The sequence below is a fragment of the Lolium perenne genome, chromosome 5, assembly GCF_019359855.2.
Source record: "Lolium perenne isolate Kyuss_39 chromosome 5, Kyuss_2.0, whole genome shotgun sequence".
NCBI classification, from domain to species: domain Eukaryota; kingdom Viridiplantae; phylum Streptophyta; class Magnoliopsida; order Poales; family Poaceae; genus Lolium; species Lolium perenne.
This window is the reverse complement of record NC_067248.2, coordinates 246,716,835-246,724,660: the sequence shown is the minus strand read 5'-3', so window position 1 is coordinate 246,724,660 and position 7,826 is coordinate 246,716,835. Positions and strand designations below refer to the sequence as shown.

The 7,826-nt window shown below is 46.3% G+C and overlaps 1 long non-coding RNA gene across 1 annotated transcript; it reads left to right on the top strand.

The window, feature by feature from the left end:
* The first annotated feature begins 2,369 nt into the window (after window positions 1-2,369).
* LOC127298335 (uncharacterized) lies at window positions 2,370-4,455 on the top strand. Its single transcript, XR_007849710.2, has 3 exons — window positions 2,370-2,917; window positions 3,982-4,070; window positions 4,348-4,455. It is a non-coding gene; the product is annotated as an uncharacterized lncRNA (long non-coding RNA).
* The last annotated feature ends 3,371 nt before the right edge of the window (window positions 4,456-7,826 follow it).

Sequence of the window (7,826 nt, the reverse complement as noted above, 5' to 3'; positions counted from 1 at the left end):
TGCGGCACGCATCTCACCGCCGCCGCCGCCTTCCCAGCTGCTCGCGCCGCCTCCCGCCCGCTCGCTGCCGCTTTTCCCACCTTCTCGTGCCGCTCCCGGCCACTCATTGCCGCCTCCAGGCCGCTCGCTGCCGCCTCCAGGCCGCTCGACGCCGTCTCCAGGCCGCTCGCCGCCGCCTCCTTCCAAGCCACGAGTCGCTGTGCAGCACCGGTGTTCCGAGTTCCGACTGTCGTTGTCCCCTGCTCGCACGGCCTCCCACGAGGACGCCGCCACTTGGAGCTCCGACCCTGTCGCTCCGGCAGCCGTCGGCCTTCCCGCGTAGCAGCTTCTCCGACCCGGCTGCTCCAACCTTGAGCGCCTGGAGACGCTTGCGGCCAGATGAATAGCACCGCCGAGGACAGCTTGCACCGCCCTGGAATGGTGCCTAGCTCCCCTGGCTCCGGCCTTCGCCAGAGATAGAGGCTGCAGCGGAGCCCGAAGCAATTGTCCTCCCGGCGCTCGCGCTCACGTTAGAAGGAGCTTGCGGATGAGGCCCGTAACCCAAGATCCCGCGCCGGCAATCTGGTGAGGTGGAGCTTGCAGGGATGGCTCCGGGACGAGCTGACACTAGGGTGCAGGGGGCTGTGCCGCCGGGCGTGGCGGTGGAACTCCGGCAACTGGCCGGCGGTGCTACGACAAACGTCGGCGTTGCTACGGGCAGAGTTTGGTGCTATAGCAGCAGTTTGCCGGTGTTCCGGCATAAGGCGATTCTCTGCTGCCCAGAGCTGCAATGGGTGGCCGACGGTGCTGCAAACGCCGCCCATCGGAGCTACGAATGAAGGAAGTCGGTGCTGCAAAAGGCTGCTCGCCGGAGCTGCAAAGGCGAGCTGCAAATGTGCATTAGCGGTGTTGCAAAGACTATTTTCCGAAGCTACAAACCGTTAGCGGCGGTGCTACAAACCGTCAGTGACGGTGCTACAAAGGTTGCTTGCCGGAGCTACAAAGGTTGTTCGTCGGAGCTGCAAATGGACATCGGTGGTGCTGCAAATAAGCAGCGGCGGCGCTGCAAATATTCCGTCATTTCTGCTACTTTATTATAAATTTTGTGCTACAATGTCTCTGGCGAGTCTCCGACGAAATCTGCGTTGGATGATCTTTTGTTTTTTATTTCTAGGTGAACCATTTTTTCGCTGCATCAATGAAATAAAAGAAAAAGATTTTTTCTGCGACGAAACAAAATCTGAACGAGTCACAACTCTCTTTCTATTTTTAGTCTGCTTCAATAAAGCAAAAGCGGAAGGTTTTTTGCTGCAACGAAGCAAAGTCTGAACGAGTCGTAACTCTACTTCTATTTTAGTCGAACCGTTTTTTTTCTTCAATGAAGCAAAAGTGGGACATTTTTTGCTGCGACGAAGCAAAGTCGGAGGACATGTCTTTCCTTTTCTATTTCTAGGCGAATCGTTTTTTGCTTCAATGAAGCAAAAACGGGATATTTTTTGCTACGACGAAGCATCGTCAGGATTTTGGCTGAAAGTGGACACGTGTCGATCAGGGAAGCAGGAGGCTGGAAGGAGTTTATCCTCCGGAGGATTCTCAGCAGTGTCCATGTAATATGCTTATGCCTTCATTTCTAGCACGAAGGAGACCAGCGGATCTCCATCGCCGGATAGGCGGCAAGTCCGCCCTGCAACGGCGAGCAGCTGCGCTGCCACCGGCGGCAGGTCAAAGGACGGCATAAGTTGTGGTGCGGGCGTGGCCGCCGCGTCGTGGTGCTCGTTCCCAGGAGCTATCTAGACAGGATCTTGAGTCCAGGCAAGTGTGTCCTTGCTGCGAGGAGGAGAAGGATGGGGCGAGCGAAAACAGCCACGGAGACGCGCGTCTCCGTCCAGATCGAGGCGTTCTTCTCGGTGTAGATCTTCTTCACGCGCAGCACGAGCCGGGCGCCGACCGTGCCATCGGCGGCGGCATTGGTTGGCCGGCGATGTGGGAGGGCTTCGGGACTACGACGGGTTGCCGTTCGGGATGCAGCGGAATTATTCGTGGGGGGAGCGCCCGGGATGCACGCGCGTGCCGGACTTGCCGACGCGCCGCCGTGATTTGTGCGAAGTGGGGGGCGCAGCCGCCGGCTCTGTCCAGGATTTGGTTCGATGGGGGAGAAAGCGGATCAGAGTGCGGGCTGAGTTAGAAAGAAAGACAAGGTTGTTTCTGTAAAATAGCCCGTCCGGCAGTTTTTTTCGGAACGGAGGGAGTAATAATAATAATAATAATAATAATATATATATATATATAATAATCTACTACTTAAAAAGACTAAAGTGGTTCCTTATTCTGCCATCACAATACGTTTCGTCGTCGTACCTTCGTCCCGCAAACCATGCCTCCCGAAAAAACGCTTCGTCCATACCATCCCTTCTTCCATCCTCCCCCCTTCCCGCTCGCCGCCGCGCCCATCACTTTTCATCTCAGACCAGCGCCGCCTCTGTCGGCTCCGTTGTCCGAGTTATACGATGGGCTCCTAGGGACCATCCTCTCGGCGGCGAACGGGAAGAGGGGGGATGGAAGAAGGGCGCGTGGATGGCAGCAGCGGTGAAAACCGTGGACGCGACCTAGCAAATCCTCGTGCCTCCACGCAAATTCACCCCTCCGCCCAGACATGGTCCTCTTCTCCCCTTCCACGTCGACAGAGGGCTCCGATGGAGGACGACTGCAGGTCGCTGAGGCAAAGCACAAACGACGGCCACCATCGGCGGCCGCGCACCGGATCTGGGCAGGGAGGGCCCGAGCATGATTGCCGGGCACTGAGGCAACCGCCGGTGACGGCGATGGCTCCATGTTGTTCATGACCACCATCGGCATCCACGCTCCGGATCTGGGCAGGGAGGGACCGATATGGGGTTGGAGATTTGGGCCCATGGCGTGGCGGCGTGTCCTCTCCCTGGTGCGTTCTCTAATAACTCCCTTCTTGCTTTTCTTCTGCGCTTCTCCTTTCGAGGGCGGTGGGGTTGGGATGGGAGGGATGTAGCCGTGGTTCCAATCAGTTTTGGAGCTTCGCCTGCAGGTGCCCGTATTGGAGTACTGCTGTATTAGACGATAAGACTGCTGGTTGTAGGTTGTGATTCAGTAAGTGTGATCCAGTTTATCTCTGACACTTGCAGATTTCAGAGTTATTAATCTCTGACACTTGCGGATTTCAGGGTTATTAATCCATCGAGAAGACACTAGCTTCCTTAATTTAGTGCAATTTGTTTTGTTGCATCAGAGGTTATCAGATTACTATGATGACATATATGAGAATATCTAGGGCATTGGTAGGTTTAACTCTGGATACTGTTCTGACGTTATTGTGGTGGTATGATGTATGCTAGGGTGTAGTACCTATTCCTTGTAGATATTGCTATGTATGAACATGGAGATAGCACATTTATGGTGAAATGCCAGAGCAAAGGATTCGACAAACCCTGGGCCAAAAGCTGTAATAATTCTAGAAAGTAGTACTTCATACCAAGTCATAGTAAATATAGGATTAATGTAGCTCAATTCCTCTGGGTAAGTTACAGATAGTATCACAGGCTGCAGCACTCTGTTCTTTCATTCTTTCTTAGTGCTGCCACCAGCCTCAGCACTCGATTGATTGTCTATGACCAATGTGATGCGTTCTGGCACCTTTTTTTTTGAGGGAACGTTCTGGCACCTTGGTTAGTTGGCTGGAAGAACCAAGTACACAAACTTACAATACAATGAACCTATATTTCTTCAAATGCGCTAACATAAAACGTTCATGCACTACCCAATCAGGTCGAACACATCTCATCGTGCCCAATATGCTCATCTCAACTCAATCATCATCGGAGGAAAAATAGTAGGATAGCTAATCAAGAACTACATACAATAATTGTTTAGATCAATTTCGTAGTTGCTGCCAATTGGATGTATCTCTACTACCTAAAAATAATGAACAATAAATTTGACTACTTGAATATTTTGTGCTTTCTTTCTATGCAGGGTTTCAAAAATTCGAGTACATGAATTCTCTGCAAGCACGATGCATTATGTGTATTTTTATCTTAGGTACATCTTTCTTTCCAACAAAGGTAAGCTCAGAGGGATTATGTGTATATATAATCAATTAAACTCACAAGCAAAAAATAAATATTTATTCCAATATAGCTGCACCTCTTGAATTATAAATCTCTGTTTACTCATCAATGCTTGCACATTACCTGCACATTACCTGCATTTTCCCCTGTTTATTTACAGAGAATACAAATATTAGTTGTTATTGGTGTCATTTATAATCAACAAGAAAGTCTCTTACATATTGTTTACCTTTTTTTTCTAATTATACCGCTCACTGCCTTCTGCTTCTAGGTACACACATGTTTCTTCATGGATCCAACTACATGAACATGGAGGTTTGTTGTTGATTTATTTTACTCTTGTGTTCCAGACTTCCATTTCCTTTATAGTTTTTCTTTTAAAATGCTTTTCTGCATGAACTGAAGACTTTATACGTCTAGGTGTTGAATCCGAAACTGAACACCACCCAGTATATGAAGTATCTTCTGGTGAACTATATCAGTCTTTTTCTTGCAAATGTAATGTCCTCGATGTATCTGAATTGCAATAGATACGGTGTGTCATATCTTCTTATCACTTACCTTATTAGTTGGGGGACGAAAAACATAGCTATTCCTTTACTGAAAATACAAATGGTTTTAACTTCTTCTCTGCATATGGAAAGTAATGTCATTGAGTGTGATCCTGATTCGTTACAGGAAGTTGATCATACAGTCATCATAGTTTACTGAACTGGGCTATGTTCTTGTTGGGAGACATATTGAGGATAAAGGAAAAGGTATATGCTCTTCTCTGTTACCTAAGCCACTTGCAACATTTAGAAATTCACTGAAAATGATTGGAGCTACTCTTGTTTTCACAGTATAGAAAAGGATTGGAGCCTTTTAATTCAGATCTATATGATATTCAACATGTTTACGGAAATGAGTCGCTTCATTTATTTCTGCCAATTTGCAAAAAAAAAAAAAATCATTTGTCTTGTGTCACTACTTAGTACTCCTAACTAATACGGTAATTTGGCTCCTGATCATCATAATTCAGTTATGTTTTGTACTCTGCTAATTTGCACAAGTGAGTATCGATGTTATGAAGCGTTTTTCACCTCAGTTTAGCATGTGCACAATGATGAACCTTTCAAACTGAGGAGTAAGTTTCTCAGCTACATGTTGATCCATGCAGGTAGATCACGATGGCGAGCACGGCGAGCTGCGGAGGAACATGGCAAGCTACGACGAAGCACGGCGAGCTGCAGAGAAGCATGGCGAGCTACCGAGGAGCAATGACGTCTCAGACATGTTCGCAGGAGCTCCACAAGTTCCGGGCGGATGGAGGCAGTGACTGGCAGCTGGGGAGGAGGAGCACGGGTGGGTGCGGCACCTGGCCGAGGCAGCGGCGTGCACCTGATCACTTGAGGCGGAGAGGGCTTCAGCGCTGGAGGCGTGCACCTGCCCAGCTCGAGGTGGAGATAGTGGGGTGTTCGAGCAACGTGGGGGTTTCAGCTTTAAATATTGGAAATTAACCATGTGAGCCTAATTTCATTATGATTTAAATATTGGTTGTGTACTGATTGTCACATTTATTTAGCAAATTTTAATTTTAGTGAATTAATTGTATACTCAAAATTTTCTGTACCTGGAGCACTTCGCTCATCTTGGCATTGTGCCAGATTGAAATCACCTCTCCCGAAGTTGCGCCTCAGCTCAACATTGCCACGCCTGAATATCTGCTCCAGCTCGGCAGTGGAAACACAGCAGCTGCTCGACGGCACACACTCAGGTAATTGACAGAATGCTATGTAGACATTCACTCGTAATTTTGGTCGTGGGCTGGCTTGTGTTCATTTTAGTTGATGATATTCTGCTGTAGATGCATTGTTGGATTGCACAAACAGGCTAATTGACAGTGGAACTCGAATTTTGTGTTGGATTAGTGGGTATTACCGATCCTCATCAAATTTGTTGTTCAACTCATACGCGTTAAAATTTTGTGACTGAATTGGTAATCTAATTTTCTAAGATGTGGCTTTTCTCTATATGTTCAGTTCAGTTAATGAAGAAATTTCGACTGTCCTTGAATTGGTGCTTTGCTCTCTGGAATAATTTTCCTAATAGCACGAAACAAATGAGTTGTGTGTTTACTGCTGTGGCCATTTGTTTTAATACCTCTCATGGTACAACATATGCTGATGTCTTAATAGCATGAAACCTCTGAATGTAGTTCAAGATACACTGGTGAAACAAGAAATCGGGGATGAACTCCGCAACAGGAGGAACACATAATGTCAGCTTGCAGATTTTGGTGAGTTCAATGCTCATTCTTGGTTATATATTTTAATTAGGCACTGCAGATAGTAACTGAAATGATGCATATGTAGAATGTTGTCAGCACTGCGAGTGGCATCAACATATATTTGGAGAGGCCAATTTGGTCACCTTCTGGTGCTTATAACAATTATGCTAGCTCCGAGACTGACACCAAGCAAAGTCATGCCGTCAACAAACATGTTCTGGATGGACCTTTTGTTATTGGTTGTCAAGATTCAAATGCTAATGCCTTACTTCCCTAGAAAATTATTCCTGGAAAAGGAAGTGAAGTTTTAGAGTAAGCATAGCTAAGGAGTTGTGCAGTACATAGGATAGTACCAGGAATAGTACCTTCAAGTTGATTGAGAAACCAGATGTATAGGGCCATAAATATTCTAATGGCGATTGCATTGTTTGTAATTTAAATATACAACCATTCAAAGGAATGTATTGTGCATGCAAAGGTAGTCTCATGATTTTGTTTATTCAAGCACATTCATTTTATTACAGTTGGGTATTCAGCGTCCTCTCTGTGCTATAAGTTTGAGATGGAACTGCACCAAGTTAATACTGATTCAGCCCCCTACATATGCATTTAGCTATCATTCTTATACCCTATCCTCGTGACTTTACATCAGTGTTTTGCAGTCAAGTGCGGGGAGGGGGCATGATTTGAGACAAGTGATGTCCTTGTTGATTATCTTGCAGTTTACTTTTATTCATTATGTTCCCTAATATGGTGATGATTTGGTGTCTGCGGCGATAATGTCAGTTTATGGTTGTGGGGTGCGCAACTCAATTTTCTACCAAGCATGGCAGCCTATGAAAGAGCTTCTAAGGTGTGCGGGATGCAAAGTGGATGCCTCCTATGGCGATGAGATAGTTTGCAATGTTCGTTGCAAGAATCAGCACATAGGTGCCCCATTTTTTCTTCGAGCTGCTAACATACACGCTTGCACCCATTTAATATGATTGTATTCCTACTTTTCCGCCAAGTTCTTCGTTGATAATATGATAAGTGTGCTTTTGATTGCGTTACAATATTTCTTACTTCAAAGTATCTAGACAGACTTATAATAGGGAAATACTTTTGTAGTTACACATATGGGTGTGGATGTTTCCGTCACCGTCTTTAGATTCGGATAAAAAAGATAAGAGAAATGAATCTTTTCATCTATTATGGTGAGCACGAATTTCAAGAAATAAATGGATGGTGACAAAAAAAAAACACCCATGCGTGTAAGTACAAAATCCACTCTCATATAATAAAATTGATATTGATTTAATATGTACAATGAAATGTTTGAGGCTAGGAGGATGACGCGGCCGATGAAAGCGACAAGGGATACTCCCACGTCCTTCTTGTATCGGCAAGGGATACGCTGCCCTGTAACGGGTATATCTTCTTGTCCCACCTCCCGCTTGTATCGCTATCAATGTATGTTCATATATGTATTGATCTATGGA